The sequence below is a fragment of the Netta rufina genome (assembly GCF_964035555.1).
Source record: "Netta rufina genome assembly, chromosome: 16".
Lineage (NCBI taxonomy): Eukaryota > Metazoa > Chordata > Aves > Anseriformes > Anatidae > Netta > Netta rufina.
In genome coordinates, this window is record NC_140140.1 from 3,038,343 (window position 1) to 3,059,748 (window position 21,406).

The 21,406-nt window shown below is 47.4% G+C and overlaps 1 protein-coding gene across 6 annotated transcripts in view; it reads right to left on the reverse strand.

Annotated features, from left to right (window-relative positions):
• The window catches only part of RALY (RALY heterogeneous nuclear ribonucleoprotein), a 116,188-nt gene that overhangs the window by 35,722 nt on the left and 59,060 nt on the right, over positions 1–21,406 (reverse strand). For 3 of the 6 annotated variants that reach the window (XM_084296724.1, XM_084296726.1, XM_084296725.1), the window contains exon 3: positions 14,778–14,878. The exons of the other annotated variants lie outside the window; for them this stretch is intronic. The gene's annotated coding sequence lies outside the window, so the exon portion shown is untranslated. The remainder of the gene's footprint in view (positions 1–14,777; positions 14,879–21,406) is intronic. 6 annotated transcript variants of the gene reach the window in all.

The window sequence follows — 21,406 nt, forward strand, 5'->3', positions numbered from 1 at the left end:
ATCTACAAGAATGTGCCCTTGGCTGTCAAATTACACTTTAAAGCCCAGCTTCCCCGTTTAAAGAATGCTCAGGTCCTACTTCAAATGTCAGTGAAGCTAAATCTACATTTTCTTTCAATTTTTGACAGTCATTACTACAGATGAATCCTAATTTCAGTTCAGCACTACAACTGGGAAGGGAAGGGATGCTCGTGTTTTGTTGAGGGTTCAGTTCTCATCCAGCAGGAACAAAGAACTGTATGGTTGAACATTGGGAGCCACCTATGCAAAGAGATATGGGTATTTTCAACTGCTCCTTTCCTGACTGATGAACCCTTTTGTGTGCCCACCTAGGGACTGTCACCCACCACGTGCCAGAACAGGCAGTCAGGACTGGCTTGGTGTGGGGAGCCTCCCAGGCCAATCTGCTTGGTGCAGCCTCAGCAGTACTACTGGGAAAGGAGACTGCTGAGCTTGTGATCCTTGCTCAGGCAAAATTCCCTGGAAGGTGGGACTCAGCTTTGCCAAAACAAAGATCCACCATTGCCAGACTGAGAGGCTGAGCGGTCTTATGCAGTCACCACGTCATTAAGCCATGGACTAGGCAATTCATGCTTCCAGCACATTAGTTGTCTGTCATTTTGAGCTTACTTGCCCATTTAGATAACAAAACACTTCTAGAACTTCCACTATTTACCTTTAATGAACCAGTTCAAATCTCAGGGAAACACACTTTAGCTGAATGAAGTGGAGATGGAAAAATATAGACATTAAATAGGTGCAGGTATTAAATAGGTGTTTAGGTACCGCCCTTCCTTGATCTGCCTTCAGCAGCTGGGCAATGTGTCACTGCAGAGTGACCAGGAGCACAGAGCAGGAGGGCATTACACAGGAATTTGATGAGATTTCCACACCTTTACACAGTTCCCTGCTGCCTGGACATCTCCTGACGAGAAAGATTAAAGGGATTAGAAGCTTACAAATGATGAGGCAGGAAAGTGAGGGGCTTTAGAAAATACCAAGGTCTTAATTTACAAGAGATGTTTGAAAAATGAATGGACTGAGGATTTTCTCCCACAGGGAAGTGGGAGAATTTACTCTGAAGTAAGGTTATTTGACCAATAAAGCGGTTTGCTCATCCCACGTGAAAGTACTAATGTATATTTTATACAGTACGGAGACAAAGGCATCTCTCATTTGCTCTTGTACAAATTAGGCGAAGAGAGTGAACAGGGTTAGTAGGCTGGGTAGAATATGGTTATTTGAACACAATGAATGAAGCACTGCTAGAATAAAGCTGGGAAGCAAGTTTCCAGGTGAGTAGTTCATTGACTAAAAATTAGATTTTGGGGTAGGCTAACAGCTACTGCCAAAACATGCAAGAAGCCTGATTACAAAATGAGTGCTTGCAGAAGGAATAAAGTGCACTTATCTTATTTTCCCCTTTCCATCCTCCCCAGGCATGGATCTAGCAGAGGGGAATGGTCAGGGATAGGAGCCTCCTGCACAAGCTGGAAAATCCCTGCCTCGGGACCAGCTCCTGGAAGCAGTCCTCCTAAGGCTAACTTAATCATTAGAATGAGTCGGGTTGGAAAAGACTTCTAAGAACATCAAGTCCAACCATCCACCTAACATTGAAAGTCCACTGCTAAACCATGTCCCTAAGCACCACATCCCCATATTTCTTAACTACCTCCAGGGATGGCAACCCCACCACCTCCCTGGGCAGCCCATTGCCATGCCTAGCCACCCCTCCCATGAAGAAACTCTTCCTGCCATCTGATCTAAACCTTCCCATGGCACAACTTGAGGCCTTTGCCTCATGTCCTAGTGTTCCCACGAGGAGATGAGGCACACATCTGGAGACACACGTTACCTCTGCCAGTAAAAAACACCTGAAGTCCAGATACTTTGGTGCACAGAAAACTGTGATGTGACATCAGAAGGGAATGGAAAGTGGTGAAAGTTAGCAAGTGAGAAAGACCTGGCTATCTGTGATCAACCTTGTGACGCTTCTCAACAGCTGACAGCGTGAGATGTTCAGATGTACTTTTTAAATGATTCAGGATTTTTGTTGTAATGCAGATACAGTCAGATTTTCACCAGAAAACCTCCCCATCCTCAACCTGGTTGATCCAGTCTTCCTCTGCCCACGTAGCTAACTCAGCATTTGCTAAAGTCTCCTCCTGGTGCAAACCACACGTAGGCAGTGTGCAACCTCGCCGAGGAGCCCTGATCGTCACGGATGGCACCAAAGCTCACGGCAGCAGCAGAGCTAAAGTGACTGCACCAACAATTCAGCCTTTGTTTTAAAGTAGCAACAGGAGTGCAGAGTCATATAAAATGTGACATAAAAAGAAATGTCTCCATGATTTTATGGTTGTGTCTACTAATTTTATGTAGTTCAGTCTTGCCTACTGTCATAAACCATAATGAAAATAGGCCCATGCCAGGGAGTATGAACTGGAGCATTAAACCCGTTAACCTATTTATATTTCAAAAACCCCATGCAAAGCTGTAAGAAATTAAGACAGATTGCTGCTGTTAATAGAATGTAATGGTTTCAGGTGTTCTGGTTAAATTTCAAAGTCCTGTCTGCAAAACCCAAGAGGTGGGCAGCAGACAGGGCTGCTCACCAGGGTCTCCAGTTCCCAACTGCCCACCAAGGGCCACAGGATTGCAGCAAGATTGTCCTCTGGTTCACTTCCCCATGCCACACACAAAGGGGCCCTATTTCCTAATCTGTCCTGCAGTTCACACCTGTAGAAAAAACAGTAATTATTCTAATCACATCCTAGCAGTGACAGCAGATAGCTCATTGCTCCTGGTCTCATTCTCTCATTACCTTAATTCTGGAGGTGGTGCAACTTTGCTGATATCCATGACTTGCCACTGATTTATTTCCTGGGCTGTCACTTACTACTGTTTTCCAGAAGCCTCCAGCTTTCAGAAGGGACTTGGTGGCTCCAGGGGAGCCCGGCTGTGAAGGCAGTGGTCTCCACCCAGGGTACTGGGTGCTGTGGCTCCAGAGGAAGAGCATCCTGCACCCCACCACACCTAAGACCAAGTCGGGTGGCCATGTCTCAAGAGCTGGGCTAGAGCAGGGGAACAAATGTTGCTGGTTGAGCACAGAGTCCCATTCTCCAAGGGTTCAAGTCCTAGGGTGGCTTTCATGTGTCCCTGGGTGCAGGACGGGGCCACAAGCACTGCCAGCAGCTCTCAGCCCGGCTCTGTGCTGAGAGCCAGCCTGAGCAGAGAAATGCAGAGAGGCTTTTCCCAGTAAGCAGTTCAGCCCAGAAGAGCTGCAGGAACAAGGCTGCCACACCAACCTGAAGATCTGCCTTGCAGGAGAAGCCCTGGAAAGGGGATGGAGAACAGTGATGAGCTGGCTGAGCTGTGCAGCTGCTGGGGCTGCACCATCAGCTCCTGTCCCAGGGTCAACCTGCAAGAAAGTGCAAGACAGGACAGAGGCGCCTGGGGGAGCAACAGCCTCCTCGCCAGGAGCTGGCAGGCACATCCACACCAGGCGGGGATGTCCTCCCCACTGCCCTGCAGCTCCGGAGATGTGCTGGCTCCCACATCAGTCGTCCTCACCCCTGCTTTATTCCCACTCTTGCCTTTTCCACTTATTTGCAAAACCCATGTAAAAGGCCAAAATGCTCTTGCTCAGGGCACCATCTCTGCAGGTTCTCATAGCAGCCACAGGGTGACTTAAGAGAGTGCTTTTAAAGCTTTCTGGGCCTTGTGTGAGATTTACAGAGCACTGGGTGTAGGAAAGTATTTATTGTGGAGAAGAGGCAACAGTGAACCTAGAGAGTGTGCGACGTGAAAAGGAAGGCAGCATGATTCATCAGCCAGGAAGAGCAAGACAACTTATCTGTTTTCTGCAATTCCACTTACAGCCAAGAAAAATGAGCCATCGTAACAGAAATTATGTGTGACAGGGAAGGACAAACCACTCTAATCAAAACAAGAGCAGTTCAGATAACTCCTGGAAGAACCCAGCCACAGGCGTCTGACTCCATTTGGGGATATTGGACCAGGAGGACGCTCCTGGCAGGACAGCAAGGCACAGATGGTGACACTGCACACCCTCACCTCCTCCAGGATGGATAAATAAGTATTCAGAAAGAAAGCAGGCAGGGGAGCACTCCAGCATACTGATTGCCTGGTGATAATGTTTTCCGTCTCTCTGATACAAAGCCAAGGCAATTTGAGTTAAACCAAAGCGCAATAAATACATGAGAACTTCCCAGCCGTAAAGGCAGAAGAGGAGGGTGGGGAGTAAATAAGAAAGCAATGAAAACAAACGATAGTAGCACAAGTCAGTGAGAACAACGGGCTCCCAGAAATGCTTGAAGTGGTTCCTAAGGACAACGCTTTCATCCGGGTTCCCAATGCACTGCTTATTTTACTCAAGTGAAGTGTGTACCTTGGGGTCCACAGAAATACCATGAAGGTCCTCTCAAGTTAGCTGACTCCTAAGCAGCAGAGAAATGCCTTCTGCCACTGCTAGAAACAACCACATCCCAGACCCAGATTTCTATCCAGGTTTCTATCTTCTTATGATGGAAGGAGATGACTGGACAGGTGAGGGTATGTTGGGAGTGCATGCCAACTTGAACTACATTTTCCTTAACTCCTGTTTGGATGCCAGTTAGTAGCCCCTGCTATAAAGTTTGCTTGGAGAACACGTTCAGAGAAGAGGCAAAATCTAGGAGACAACTATCCGAAGAACAGTGCAGACCTTAAGTCAGATCATGGAACAAAGACCCAGGCACCACCTGAGTCTAAATCAAACTATTTGGAAAGGTCAGAGTGATTTGGATGCTGAAATTTGTACTTATGTTTCAAGTCTGTTTATTTTCAGCTATCCCAGAAATCAGCTGGGACCTCAGGCTGTTTGATTTTGCCTGGAGGAAGTGAAGAAGCGAGCAGACCACGCTTCATGGGAACAGCTGATCTCCTATTGCAAACGCTCTTTGATGCTTTCTTCACCTTTGCCTGTGACAAGGTACAAAAGCTGGAGTTGAGCCCTGACTCAACTGAGCCCTGGGTCCTTTTGCCATCTTAGACTGATGTGACTTGTCCATGTCCACATAGTTCAGCTTTGAATGAGGGGAACACATCATGCACACAGCAGGCTGGGGCTGAGCGCTGGACCATCCTCTGAAGAGCAGGTTTGGTAGTTTTGCTGGCACACCCCCCCTGAGCAATCCAGGAGGCAGGCATCGCTCTTCCCTGCCTGGTGCACACAGGTGATCAGGCTGGGTGTAGTCAAAAGCCATCTGCACATGGTCCTGGGCATCCTGCTCTCTGAGGCCCTGCTTGAGCAGGGGAGTCGGACCAGATGGCCTCCAGAAGCCCCTTCCAACCTCAACCATTCTGTGTTTCTGTGACCATGCTAGCATCCAATGATTTTCTAAACCTTTTTGGTTTCTGAGTCTCTTGCCTGGGCCTTTGCTGGTGTCCTGCAGCCAGAAGAGCTCACCTGCTCGGATGGGCACGAGGTCCAGCCCAGCCTCCCCTGGCTCACAGCCTTCAAACGCCACAGAAGCGGGGGGGAGGCAGGGGGGGACGACACTGAAATCCAGCCAAGAGCTTAATGTGAACAAGCGCTCTCATTTAAAAATGTAGATCCTGTACCTGGTCTGCCATGAAGCATGACACAAAGCTGAATGTCCTTTCCCATCCCATTTGTGCAATCTGGGTGTTTTACCATCTCACCGGTCCCATCTTATCTCTCAGCAAGCGCTACGTGCCAAAATCTTGTGATGAATTTATTCTTGATATTCTAAAAAACTTGTCTTAGAGTTTTTGAGTTGTTTTCATTTGCCTTTTCTTTTTTTTTTTTTTTTCCTAACCTGCAAGACCAGGTTGAGTTTTCAGGCTTTTCCCCATGATAGGCCAAAATTACACTACTACTTTTTTGAAAGTGAGGAAGTTTGCAACTGATACCCCTATAGGAACTCAAGTTTTAAGAAGACAGACTTGAGGCCCGTGGTAAAACCACAAGGGCTGGCAAACTTGCAGGAGACAGAGACTGCAGCAAGACACATTTGCCCCCTTTGGGTAATTTATTCTAGAACTGAAATTATGTATTCATAAAATAAACACTGCTTCTAGTCATACTTTATTACTAACCCCCCCACACCTCAACACACAATTCTCATAGCTACAATACTAATAAAAATATGAAAACATTAATGAAGATCCAAGGAATAAAAACCTACTGATAAAAAAGAAGATTTGGCCATGGTTGGAGATTTGTATAATATTAGGAGAGGACTAGCAAGCAGATTTCCAGTGGTACGAACTGAAGTGAGGAGAGGTGTTGACTTGTAACAGCCAAGAACCGTATCAGATGCTTTCCAAAAAGTAGAGCCCCAGTGATTAAGCTTTATCTTGGACAATTTTTTCCAAATTTGAAAAAAAAAAAAAAAGGGGTAGGGTGGGGCAAAAGCTCCTAGAATTTAATGCAAAGATGAGGAAAGCTTTGGGTCCTGCAATGCTCCTCTTTGAGGAGAAACAGCCCCATTGGGCTGGGAGCCCTGATGCCAGCCTGGGATGAAGTATAGCAGAGGGTAGATCCTGCCTCAGTTGTTTTTTGCTGCTCTCTGTTGTTTCAGCCCTTGTTCAAGGCTCACACTTTGCCTGAAGCATAAGGGAATAACCTGTGACAAGCTGGCACTGCTCTCAGCAGGCAGAACTGTCTCCACGAGCACATGCTCTCTGCCCAAAGCTTGCAGGAGATCTCTGGGCACCTTCTGGAGAGGGAGCTCAAAGGGGATGTCAGCAGCCAGCCTCATGTAGGCAATGGATGACGGGGGACAAGGAACAGGTGTAAAAATTAATTCCTGAGTTGATGCCACAGGTCAGCTGAATATATTGGTAATGACAGCAATTAAAGGCAAGCCTCTTGTCCTTGGTCTGCGTCACGGATCTCTTCTCCTGTCTTGCTTTCTCCATAGCCCCTTAGCAGGTTTGTCAGACCGTACTCTTCCAGAGCCAGGCAGCACTGGCTATCCTCACAGCTCTCCCTGCTTCCCGTGATGCATGACATCTGGGAACGCTAAAATATCCGGTGGGCAGGCTCATTTGTACAGTGGTTGAAAAATAGATGGCATATGAAGTGCAATTTGGTGTTGTAGCAGAGTTCTGTCCCCCTTGGGGTGTCAGGGCATTTGATTAAAACCCTTTTATGGGAAATCAATATTTTACTCATTATAACTTTCATTCTTAGACCTAAAAAGCACTGAGATGGACTTGTAAGATGCTGCGCTACATGCATGCACACACAGGTCTATTCATTAGCAGAGTAATCCCCTAGCACTTACTTTTCTTTCACTAGCACAGGTAAGCAAGCAGCAAAAGGGTGCTTTTATAATGGGTTAGTGACAGGCCGCAGCGGGGGTGCACTATTTACTGCTAAATCAGAGACTTCCACACTGAAACGCTGACCCAGGTCATCCCAAGGTCTCGGCCAAGGTGAGAACAGGTAATCTTGGAGGGGTTGTACAAAGCTCTTCCAAGACCAAAACAGCCTAAAGCTTTGCATTCCACCCAGGGGAAATCACTGACACGGGAGATGAGAGATGCTCAGTTTAATGAAACGAATGAAGCATTGACTTGAGATTGAAAAGACCTCGATCTGACTCCTGCTTCTCTCTCTGGGGACCCTGGTGAGTCACTCTGCAGCTCTGTGCTTTGTTTTTCCCATCTGTAAAATGGGCCGATCTCCTCTGGGGTAACACCTGCAGATACACTCACGGTAGGTGGCTGAAAAGGAATGAGACTGAGGCTTGGATTTGGCCATGGAGACTGCGGTTGGTCAGTCCTGGGGTTTTCTCAAAAGTAGCTATAGGATCTGCAGGCAGCACTGGAGGCAGCAGGACACAAACCACCCGCACGGCACACCAGGGGCGGGTGCTTTTAATCACCACCCCTGCTAACGCCCAGCAGATGAAGGAATGAAACCAGCAGCAATAATAACAACAAAGTAATATTTAATAATACCTTCCCAAAGCAGCACTGGTTTATTTCCTCTCAGGGGTTGCTTTGCCTCCTACAACCTGATCCGTTAGTGCTGAAACCATAGCAACAGCCCAGACTGAACCATTAAAAATAAGGATGCACAACCATTGTCATCCACACCAGCACCAGCAACCTGCCTGGATTTTACAAAGATGCGAGATGTTCAGGTTTCACATCTGTAAGAGAGAAAAGCCAACATGCTGGTGGGCTGAAAACAGGTGGAGAGCCAGCTCCCTCTGCTCTCTTCACCTTTGTTCTTCTCTCTGTAGCATGGGCTATGGGCCAAATCCTCAGGTTAACATTCTGCTGATTTTTCACAGGTCTATCAGCCCAACTAGAAACTTGTCTCTGCCCTCCTCCTGCCCAAGGGTGACCGTGCAGCTTGCACTGCTGGGTCCCAGTGCAGAGGGCTGCGATGATGTGTCACCAGGACGGGGACGTGAATCTTGCTATGGTAGAAAATAGTCTTCTTTTGGCTAAACAGAGTTCATCACTGAGAAGGAGGCAGACTGATGTGTCCAGCACTTCTGTTGTTGGTGGTGGTGGTGTTCATTTTATTTTAACATTTAATTAAAAGTACCACATTCCAGTTTTTTTTTAGTTATTCTTTATGGTGCTTTTGCTCTTGAGAGCCAGAAAAAAAAGGACGTGACTGCAACATGGCCTATGATGCTCAAGGAGGTAAGAGATGACAGGTCCTGTCCTAGAGGGCTGAGTAGTTCCCAGTCCAACTGAGACCAGTGTTGCTTACTCCTCAACACTCCTCCCCTGTGCATCTCCACTGCAGACTGACTCTGTCCTGCATGGACTGGAATAAACATTATTACCCTTTGTTTAAAGAAGCTCAGCTGCTCAACCTGTCAGCAGAAACAGCAACGTGTGACACAAGGATGAACTTCTCAATGAGATGAAGGGAACGAAGTGACTGGAGATGGCAGAATGCAGGGACAGAGTCACTGCATTATTTGGGGAATATTTTTCTGTTTGCTTTCTTTTCTTTCAAAATACAAAATTTCATTAACATTTGAAAGCACTGAATATTTTCTACTTGCTCTCTAGAGGTTAGAAAGTGGAAAGGAAAGGTTTGTGAACATTTCAGAGCCATTCTATTGTTTATTCTTGGAAAAATGTCACATGCTTAAAACACATAGGAGAGTTTTGTGCACAAGCTACACAACAATAATTACGATTTTGTTGTGAGAGAAATGCATATGAGAAATACCTCTGTTAGAGAAAATTTAGGTCTGTTTCTACAGGATGAGTGGGATCAGGCAATGGGGATTTTGAAGGGGACCTCTTTGGTTATCTTGGACAATCTTCCTCCCAGTGAAGCAGAGCCCAGAATGCTTTTAGCTGCTGAGGACAGTTAACAACAGCCTGAATCTGACGTGATCTTCATCTGTGCTCTGTTATCTTCCAGCGGCTCCTCTGCTACTTCAGTCTTGCAACACAGAAAGAAATGAGTAAATTGCTCTGGGTAGAGACATCCAGACGAGGAATCAAAACAAAATCAGGCATCACCTTTCCAAGGGAGAGCAAATGACTCCTCCAAAGACATTACTCTTTTGCACTTTAAGGCTGGCACATGATTTGTCCCCTTCCCTTTCTGTGATGAGCAGAAATCTTGCTCAATGTCCCCCCCGCTGGCCACAATAAATCCCCAGTGCCTCCTGATTCCACATGTGACGATGAAAATCTGAGTAGCCGTCCCCCCCTAATGCCAGGATTTGCCACTGAGGGATTTTTGTCATTTTGAGAAGCTCAGAAAGCAGAGGGGGCCCTGCTGCTTCCCAGCACCGGCAAGATTTACAGGCAGGAGTTGGAGAAAGAAACCTCGGGAAATTTAAACATTTTTACTTTAAAAAGTGTCATTTTGTATTTACTGACCTGGTTTCCAGCCTCGCATCTGCACATGCTCTTAGAGACATCCAGCTTGTGGATTAACAGCAAGCAGGCTGAGTGCTTTCATTTTTTAAAAAGTATTAAGCATACAAGCAGGCCCCTCTCCTGTGCACCCCAATGAAATGCACCTGGCAGGGTCCCCACAGTATGCAGGGCCAGAGGCATCAGAGGGATTTGTGCAGGTGCACTTAGGAGCTGCAGCTCCAGCAGGAGCTCCAGGATGCAGGAGGCACCTTGAGGGAGGCTTTGGGCTCTGTTTCTCACTGGGTGCCCAAGGAGATGCTCAGTGCCAGGGTTAACCCACACGTGTGATGGAGGTGGCCAAGAGCTGGGGTGAGATAGGGCCACCTCTTTTAAAGGGCTGGGTGGTTTCCCTGCACCACCTCTCTTCTCCTCATCTCTCCCAGGTGTGTACAATACAGCGGTTCTCAGGACCTTCACAGGATGGACATGGGGAAAAGCACAGGTCAGGGATGAAATCCAAGAGAAAAGCATCAGACTGGAGCAGCATGTGTATTCTGAACCTGCTCCTAGCAAACCTGCTGGCTGCTCATGCTGCTGCACCTTAGACCTGAGTTCCTACCAGTGGTGGGAAGACAAGACTGCTAAGAAGGTCTCAGAGACTCTCCTGAGTAAGAGTCTAATGTGAGTACAACCCTCTTTAGACATCAGAGAAAACTCACTTAGATCCACCAGTTTCTACAAAAAGTCAGCTTGTGCTGACATCTTGGTACAATTCAGTCAAAAAGTCGATTAACTGAGACCAAAAGCGACTCTGCATAACCTTCAGTGGCACCAACTGCTCCTGAAACTCCTGATTCTGCCTGGTGCTCACAGAAGTCAATTAACTATACCATTAATGTCAGCAGTGCACAATTAGTCCCTAATGAAAGACCAAAAAGACTTTGTTTGGTGTCATTCACCTCTGGAAAACACTGCCAGGTGACAATGTTCAGTTAACAAATTACTACAGCATCATTGCCAAGCTACATTTACAGCCCTTCCACTCCAGGTACCTTAACCACCTTCTCCAGAGCCTCTTGCCATCCCAGGGTTAGCATAGCAGCACGGTTTGGGTGAAACACTGCCTACTGTGCCATTCAGACAGTTTGACTAGCAAAAATGGTTCCCAAAAGCCATGGGGACTGTACAACTGAGCAAGTGTCACAGCTGTGTACAGATGGCACTTGTTCAGGAGGACACCCCACCACCTAAAGGCAGCTGCAAAAGGGGCCTTCCAAGTATTTCAAGAGCTAGTTTGAGAAGGAAGTGTAATTTTTTTTTCCCTTTAAATTGGATCTCCTTGAGGATTGTCCCAGGCGAAAACATCTTATCTTACTGAAGTGTCTTGAGCTAAATGCCAGGAAAAATAAACTGAGAGTAAACCTCACTTAAGGAATGGGCCCCTCAATGCCAGTAGCTCAACCAGCTGTTCGTACTTTATTCTTTACCCAATTTTCACCCAGGGTGAAAAAGCATTGAACCTGCTCCAAAGACAACAGAGAACAGACCCAGAAAAAGCGCAGGCAGAGCAGCGATGGCAAAGCACAGCTCGAAGGAGCAGGCGCTGGGGGCTCCTCACACACACGCAGCTGGGCCGGGCCTGCTGGTCCTCGGGGCTCCCAAGGCACCCAGGAAACAGCTCAGACAGCGGCCACAGCCTGAATATCAACGAGATTTAACACGACGAGGAAAAATGGGCAGCACAGCGCCTGGCTCCACACTCTCACCCAGCCCTCGCCTGTCCTGAGGCCCTGGGCAGCCAAACCCAGCCACGCGGCTGAGCCCATGCCTCGATACGTTCTGTTGGGGCAGGACATGCGATGTTTTCATAACCTGAAGTCAACAAAATTGCAGCAGTTCTCTAGGAGAAAAGCAGTTCTTCTAGGACAAAATCATTTCTGCACACAGAAATGATTTCCTGAATAGGGATACTTTCCTACATGGGAGCCATATTAGAGGGTTTGATGGCTGAAGGCAAATCCTACTGTGCTGTGTATGTCTTGTAATACAGTGCAAGCCCACTCACAGTTAGTTTTTAAAAAATCTCTTCTAAATCTTAATCTGGGGTTTACCTTGATACCACTATTTTTCACTTTTTTTAAAAAAGAAGGTTTTAAATATACAAAATTCCACACAAATCTGTGGTTAAAAAAAAAAAAAGAAAAAAAGAAAAGATGCCAAAATTATTCTTCCTAATTGTGGAAGCTTCTGAAATTCCTGAGAGGTTCTTCATGGCTGCAACTGACAGAGCTAATAACACCTTCCACTCCTACAATCAGTGCTGTGCACTTTGGATAAGATACATTCCAAACAACATTAAATTAAGTTCGTTAGAAAGATCATTAAATTTCTTTTGAATAAGTGTCTGGAATAAACTGCAGATGAATGATGGAGTTTTTTAATGAGTTCAAAGTCTATGAAATAGTTTTCTTCCCTGGGTCAATTATAATTTCAAAGCAAAATTCCTATGGGACCAATTTATTGGGAGTGCAAAGAGGCTTTTGTTCTGCAGTTCCCAGCTGCTCTATACGCTGCCTGACCCTGCCTATGTTTGCTTAGCTGTGATTTCGCTTACTCAGATAAGATGCTGAATGCCCCAGCAAAAAGCTCTGGGGAGCAGCTTTCTTTTTCTGGCTTATAATACATATTTTGGTGTATAACCTACAAAAGAAAAATGATAAATGTCCTGCACAACGAATACTTCCCACTGATTTCTGAACCTATCCAGAGATTTTTGCAGTCACACATAGACAGAGCCCTTCAGTGTAATCTGAGTAAAAAGAGATCTTCCTCAGACAAGGAAGGCAGGGGATTGTTGCTAGAATACCTACAGGGAGGTCTTACTGCCACAGGTCACAGACTGCCTTTCCTGGTGTGGTGTGGAGTGGTGTGGTGGCACTGCATGAAGAAAGCTCTGAACCTGAAGCATAAAGAAGAACATGCCCAAGTTTTAGTCCCAGAAGTAAGTGTAAGCCAGATATTCACAGTAAGGGTGATCAGAGAAGGTGGCCAGTGAAAAAGTCCATGTGTACATCCATTTCACTGTCTTTCCACAGGACCTTGAAGTTGTTGTTGAATGCCTGTTGTGAGACAGCCTTCAGCCCCCCAGATCCCAGCACAAAGACATTAGCTAATGTCTTTGAAAACCACTTAGAGAAACTTGACATCTCCTGCGTACTAGCACTGCGTACTAGCACTAACCACAGGAACATCCAGACTGCTGAACTGCGGCCAAACAAAGATCTGCCCATGTATCCAAGGCTTGGAGAAGAGGATACGAGACACCACATGCGCAGGGTGGCACTGAGTATATCAACTAATTTAATGGAGAAACTGAAGAAACAGGGCAGAGAAGGCAGGATGTGTGACTGCAGTCCTTCAGAGGTGGCCACAGCCGTGACAGAGAAGAGGTTCTGCTGCAGGTACCTGAACCCTCACCAATTTGTCCTTGCAAACCTGGTCGTGGCATCTAACAAGCACAACCTGGACACCAAACAACATGCTTGTCCCACAGGAAGACCACCTTTTTCCACTCATGGGACAGGAAAATAGAACTGTTGCAGTCTCTTCCCTCCCTGTCCTCCCCTTTCTGCTGTTTTTCCTGAACACTGCCAGGCTGTCATCCATGGAGAGCTGGGGAAAGCCTAGCACCTGATGGCAACCAACACCCCGTGATCCATCAGACTGCACTGGCTCTTGGCCATGAACCATTGCTTTGACCACGTATAGGGCCAGGCGCCACTCTGGCATATAACAAATCAGATCTGATAATGAAAAATAACACAGCATTATTTCTACTAAATCCACACCTTGCTCAGTAGATCCATTCTTCAACATCTTCCCAGCATATCACCCACTGCAAACCCTACAAGAGAGCACAGCGCCAGACTCAGGGACAAAACAAATGTCCCTCTGCTTGAGTGCTGACGTTCTGAATCCCTTCCTGGAGGAGAGAGTTCCGAGATTTCTGCATCCTCAGCACCTTCGTCTGCTGCCCTCACAGCCCTGCCCTGCTCCCTGCTGAAGGCTGGAGGCTGCCACCTCTGCAGTGGAGACCAAACACAACCTATGCCTCAGCAGCCACTGTTCACGGCCCGCAGTGTTCAGATAAATTGCCATCGATTTCCACTTCCATCAGCACAGCAAGGTGGACACTGCCTTCAGACCAGGCTACGTCTTAATTCTGGCCTCGGATTAGAATGTAATTAATTATCTTTCCAGATGCATGGCCTATTACCCCTCCCTGCTCCTTCAGTGGAAATAATATATAGGATAGGATCCGAACTCCACCTAATTCTTTGTTACAAGCTCATATCCACAGAATAATCCTGATGGGCCCCTTGAATCTTGCTGGTGGCCTGGCCTCATCTGCACTGCTCAGCTGCTCATTCCACGTGTCATTTCCCAGCACTTTTTCCAAGGCTATGCATCCAGAAAACACCGCTCAACTGCCTTGTTATCCAAAGTGCTGGCATTTTTGAAAACATTCCCTCAAAGCCATCACTGAAATGAAGACACTACTGCATGTTCCATCTCTCTCTCGGAGTGAAAATCTCATCAAACCTGTAAACCGAGTATATTATCTACCTCATCCCATAAATATGGATCAACGAGCATTCACAATTTTATTGCAACTATGCCATTCGTTTACCACAGGTCACTGAACACCTGCCACGTGCTAGTAATAAAATTCAAGCCCTTCTGCCCCAGGCTGGATGGAAACTGCGCCTCCCATGGCTGCCCCGGGCTGGGTACTGCGGATGGAGCCAGGCTGGCAGCTCTGACAGACAGACACTGTGTCCTGCAGAGTAATGGTGTGAGCTGGGACAGCAGCTGGCTGAGCAAAGCAAAACACTTACACATTTCCTCTGAGTGTGACTATGGACTTTCCAGTGAGTTCTCCTTCGCTGGGCTTGCTCCCTTTTGCTGTCTCCAGAGAGAGGGGCTGGCACAAACCTGTCTGCAGGAAGGAAATTACAGGAGTCCTACACCCTGCTGGGGTCTGCATGCATAGACCAGAGGCTGTACGGCCCAACTCAATTCACAGGCAATGCTCTGCTCCAAAACATGAACAAGGGGCACTTTACAAGGTGCTCAGTACCCTGATGCTGATTCAGAAAATCAGTTAATTATTTGTTTAAATCCATGCAGATGAGCAGCCTAATTACATGCAGCAGGATACCCCTTCAGCCTAAGTGTTTTGCTGGACCAGGTCCCTGATATAAAATGCATAAAGCCAGAGGCTCTGTGCAGCATACAGAAGGCTTTTGATTAAATTCTTCTGATGGGGAGGAGGCAGGGAGAAGTGTAGCCTTTATTCAACACCCTCCTCAGTTTACAATTTATCTTCCATAAAGCTGCAAGCTATCATATTAACTACAAAAAGAAGGGATCTGCATTGCCCGTGGCATCCCTCCCTCTCTGCCCACTGACATGAAATCTAAAGAGGAATCAACCTTGCCTTGTCTTTTCTGTGGAAAAGAAAAACCTGAAGGCTCATGTTTCACCGAAACAGAGATGAGAGCTTGTGACCAAAGCTTTCTGACAGATTTTGGATGCCCCCAAGGACACGCACACGCCTGCAGAAAGCTGGTGCGGAGGAGCGAGCCCTGAAGACCACCATGAGCACGTCCTGCGGAGCATGGCCAGCTCCACCTCCACTGCCAGCCTCACCTGGGGCTAAGCACAGTGCGTGGGGAAGACGCTTCACACGTGGAGACTTCACTGAAGGCAGAGTTGCTGCATATCCTGAAGGTGTTGAATTTGCCCAGTAGGCAGGATGATACCATGGGATTATCTCCATCAACCAGCAACACCCAAACTCTCCACCCATGTATGAACCAACAGCCTGCAACCCTGGATGGGCAGAACCGACCCCATTCCAGCTCCCTGCTCTCCATCCTCCCAGCTGCTGCCCTGGGCTCGGTGGGGCTGTGGGACAAGGATGGGCAGCCCTCGCCCTCGCCCCAACACAGGCACTTGGCTCTGCTGGAAACCAGCAGCACTTCAGCTTCTGCAAGGCAGCAACTCCCTCCTGGGGGTTTCCACCAGCACTTCAGTAGTGGTTTTGGTTTTTTTTTTTTTTTTTTTTTTTTTTCCCCATATGGTTTTTAATTATTTATTTCTTTTTTTTTTATGAACAGGAGATGCCAATTTTTATCCTTCTGCATGGTTTGAATGCACTGCAAGCGACCGGCAATGTGAAAACATTTTTACAAAGGTCAGCAGGTGAACAGCAACCCCCCATCAAGTGCTGCTCCATTCTTTTTTTTTTGGCTTTGGACTTGCAGACTTGCACTTTATAACACATTCATATCACTGCACGTGTAAAGGTATTTCATAATGTCAAGTTCAGTAGGTAAAGGGAAAATGCCTACTACCTTCAGAAAATAAAAATGCCACCTTTGCATGAAGTAGTAACGTTTTTCACCTCTAAAGCCATTTTGCATCTTCCTCAACGGGCACACATCCACAGTGCTGTTCAGAGAGGGAGCTGTGTAGTCTCAGCAATCCTCTGCCTACAAACAGGTCAGAAACATCCACCAGGAGCAAAGAGAGTAACAAATGAGAGCTGTTGAGCAGACCAAGAAACTAAAAGCAACCTTTCACAAGTGACCAAGGCCAATAGCTGTGACTCAGAGGCAAGATTAAACTTCAGGATTATCCCACTTACAGCCTCAGAAGAAAATTAAATTAAATTACTGTCTACCTTGACTGCCACCTTTGTCAGGACAAAACAGGCACGCAGAGGAAGGCCAGTCTGGGCCAACTAATTGAATCGAGGTGTTGTGAGCTGCAGGGGAGGAGAATGAGAAAGAAAAAGGTTGAGTCGAGGGACTGGAGGTAGGAGATGTGCAGCCTGAAGCAGAAACTGGAGCAGCTGCCACATCACAGTGACAGGAGACAATTTAAAGGAGGGAATTATGAGACAGACATATCTAGTATCTCTAAGAGATATCTTAATACCAATACTATCTCTACTAGAGACTAGAACAACAAAAAAACTGGGAATCTGCGGGGAGATGCCGGCTCGGGACGCAGCAAGCTGGGGAAGTCATGGCTACAGCTGCCCCTGCAATACCCCATCCTCACGGAGCTGGTCACTGACAGCAAAGCTGGGTGATGTCTCCATGTGTCGCTGGCATGTGGCTGATGGGAAAAAGCAGGGGGCACACACAAACCCAGACATCTCACTGCGATTCACTGCCCTGGGGGTTCTCTCACCACCCAACCTTGTTCTCTCCCAGGATCTCTGCACACCCTCCCCTTCTAACCCAGCATCTCTTTGTCTCCAGTCCAAGCTGTGCAGCCAGAACAGCTCATTTTGGGGTATTTCCCTACCTCCTCCTCCCGGCCTGGCTCAGCTGGAAGCAGGGACATCCATTGCCCGTCCTTCACTTCCCTCCATCTGCCCTCCTAGCTTGGCAGGTCTCTCCCTGTGGCCGATGCAAAAGCGATGTGTGGTGGAGGAGCAGCACATGATGCTTGGTTTTGGCTGCCTGGTCTCCTTGCTGCACACCCCGTAACTGCCTGGGGAAAGGAGCACCAGCGTGTGATCCACAGGGCAGGTCCATGTGCCCTCAGGTGCCTTCCACCTAGATGCGTGTCCATGGGGAGACTGCCTCCAAACTGCTCCGTGTCCAGCAGATGGAAATACCGGAGCCAACATTGCAGACAAGAAAAGCATGCTGGTGCCTGACAAGGGGCTCCTTGCTTGTTATACAAACACCTAAAAGATTCTCTGGTACTTAAAAAATAAAAATACAAAAAAAAAAAAAAGCCTAACAGGCTACAAGAGCATTCAAGACCATATTCTGGCTGGCCTTTAAGTGCTGCCTGTTAAATGGACAGGCAGTCTTTATTAAACAACAAATGCAGCAGAAAACTCAAGTAACAATGGAGCTCAAGAGCTAAAATAAATCTTTGAGACTCTCCAGCCACTGCAGTAGAAACACAAGGGTTTTCCAGCAATCTGTGATGCCTCTTTAATAGCAGGGTGAAGGACGTTAAGAAAAGAAATTGGCTGGGCAAGCTTTAACTACATTGAACAGATCACCTTAGGTTAGCAAAGCTGTAGTCAATACCCAAGCCTTCAGATTCAGACTTTCAATCAAGTGCCTAATTAACAGAGCCTAGGAAAGCAGGGTTCTGAAATTTAATGAGGCACTCAACACTGAGCTAAGCGCTTCAGATATCTAAGCTTTCAAAAATCATGAGAGGGTGATAAAAAAAAAGTCAAGATTATGCAAATATAACCCCTCTTTGGGTCCACTGTAAGGTTTGCTGAAAAGAAATGAGGATGCACCACCCCTGGAACGGGTCTGAAACTGCAATGGGAGTTCCTTACTATGGAGCTGGTCCTCAGCGGCTGCAGAGCTCTGAAGTTTTTTTGATTTCAAGAGCACACCCGGGATTTCTACCTGCTGCATGGACTGCTTGCTGCAGCCCCCTTTCCCTAAATATATATTCACAGGCAGGGAGAATGCTGCCCTTGGGTGAATCATGTCATAGGAACAGGTAACACACGACAGCCATCGTGGCAACTCTGAGGGAGTTTCAGGGAAGTTTGAGTCACTTCCTTGGTTCTCCTCATGAGTTTTCTGAGATCAGAAAGCAAAATGCTGAAGTAGAGCTGGAGGTGTCCTTGTTCCCCATGACAAGGGAGCACTGTTCGGCACGGGCAGCCTGGTGCTGCCACCCTAGCCTGGCAGATGCCCAGGGCAGGTTTGGGTAAACACCTCATCACTTCTGAATTCAAACCTTCAATGCACAATTCAGTATCTCCTGTTCACAGATCAAAGAAAAGGAAGGAAGTGCAGAATGCAGCCACAAAAATGATCCCAGGGCTGAAGGAAATGCTTGACATAGAAGAATTACAGACTTTGTGCTGTTTAGCTTATCACAAAGCAGATCGGAAGGTGACTTGATTACACTAGGTGAGAACTTCCACATGCAGACAGTATCAGGTACATGAAAGCTCTTAAATCAAGAGGGTGAAGATGGAACAGGAACAAACATCTGGAAACTGAGGCCAAATTCACACAGGATAAATGGCTCACATTTTAGAAGGGACATGATTAACCACAGGCACAAGTTACAAGGTGAGGCAGGGGATTCTTTGTTGACATCTTAACTGTGTTTTTTGTGGGGAGAGATACTTGGATCAAGCACAGGTTCCTGGGCGAGGTGCACGGTGAGCAGCGGGACGGGCAGCGGGGACGCACAGTGCGCAGGAACAGCTGTAAGCACGTGCCTGTCCCTGTAAAACTGCAGCTCCAGGTGAGACATTTTATTTGCTTCCTAAAATCACAGTCCTGCCTTTTTCACACTGCTCTAAACATGAATGCCTACCATTATTTCCAGCATTTCACATGCAGGGAGGATATATTCCGGCAATTTTTCCCCGTTCTGGTTTTTAAATACAGCGAACAATTACACTCAACTGCGCTCATAAGGCAGCGTTAATGAGGCTCGTCGACGTGCCTTACCGACAGCAGCTGCTGCGCAGCACGTTACTGATCTGTGCGCCACAGACACCGCAAACCCACTCGCTAAAACGCAGTCGCCTCTGATGCTGGAGTCAGAGGTGCATGAGCCCCCGTCTGCTGCTTCTGTCACCGCCACCAGTCCCTGCCCACCCTGCGGGGCCGCCCCGGGCACCCATCGCCCACGGGGCACCGCAGGGACCCACGCCGAGCCTCAGCGTTACACCCACCGTGGTGCAACCCCACGCTGCTCCGCTTAGCCCAGGCTCAGCCATGCTGGCAGAGGATGGGTCTGCATCCCTGGGGCTGCATCAACAGAGTCGCTGGTGCTCATGGCTCTAATAGTGCTTGCCAGCTTCTCAGCAGAGCAAATATTTGTGCATTACATCCCCACCTGTCTCACTGACCACAAAGAGCATCACCATGTCCTGTGCATTGCATCACCTTGCAACTTTTTCCATACATAAACCCTTAACCACCCTCAGAGGTTTCCTGCGTGCTGCTAACTTGGTTTTCTCAGCTGCCTCGGACATCCCAGGGGTTTATCCTGCACCCCTGAGGGTATGGGAGCTGTGGGCTGGAAAATAAACTAATGACCTGGAGCAACTCATTTGGGCATTGTCACCCAAAGCCAGTGGCAGGGTGGGGGACACTCCTGGGGACATCTCAGGGAAACCTCTGGGGGTCCCTGAGGCTGCTTCTTGCTGCTGTAGGGCTGGTCCCCAGTACAAGGATGCTGCTGGGCTTCCCAAAAATCCATCGCTGAGCAGACAGGGCACAACTGGAGGTTAACAATTCCCTTCTGAAAAGCAACAGCCGAAAGTGAGAAGCTTAAAAATCTTTCCATGGGCTTGATGCATAAAACATCCTAGGAAAAGCTCCTTGGAGCTGTTGGTGCCAGGGGGCAGAAGGCTTTGGAGTCTCCATCAAAGCAATTGTTCCCCTCCCTACAAGATGCTGGAGGTTGCTGCTGGCAGTAACGGTCCGGTCCCTTCCCTGTACCCGTGGGCTGCTGTGAGGAGCTGGGTCCACAGGGACGGGGTGGAGACGAAAGGCTGTGGATATGTGAACCTGAGCACAGATGAAGCACAGCACTAAGGAAACAAAGCAGAAGTCTCCAAAGCATCTTAAAGAGGGTGTTTTTTAAGCTGTGGTCCGTGAAAGTGCAGTGCCCCTGCTTGTGTTGATCTGAGGAGCAGCTGGGGTACGGTGATGGAGCTGAAGGACCCAAGTTTATTCCCCGTGTGCCAATTTGTCATTCTTATCTTCTGCAGCCCACGCTCTTCTGGCTGAGCTTGAAAGCAAATTTTGCCCTTGAAAAATAAGTGTGTGCTGTGAAAAGGGATCCTCCGAAATGAGATGCATGAATGTCTGCTAGAACGAAGCGGCGATTGCTGGAGACCATGAACGCTGCCCCGGGTCTGCGGCTTCGCAGAGACGTCTGCTCACACGGGTTAGAGAATTACCACGGCCTGGCAGAGAGCAGCTGGCAGGAACTGGAAAGGGCTTTCCATGAAAAACCTGATATATGATCAAAAAGCTCATAGAAAAACATATTTACTCAGTTATCTTTTTTCTTAGACTAAAACCCAAGTTGTAATTCGTTGTTTCTCAGGTAAATGCTATGGCTTTCCTTCTTCTTACTACAAACACAACAGCTTTGAAATTAAATATTTTCTACAATTTGTACTGAAAAAGTCATTTTGAATTTAAAAACTCCTTGAATTAAAACTTACTGTCTTTATTTTTTCTTCCGCAGAACAATGTTACTGCTACCGAGAACTACAAAATCTATTAAAAAGGTGTATTTCCCACCAAACGCCTACGATCATTGCATTATTGATGTATTACGCTCTACAGGACTTCCCTGCAAAGGGAGTGATAAACACAGATTATCTGCAGCGCCGGTCAGCAAACTGTGAAGTGATAGACCGTTTGCTGCGCTGCTCCCGCGATAAGTAAATAATACGGCCACTTTGCCCTTTATGGTATTGATCAGATCT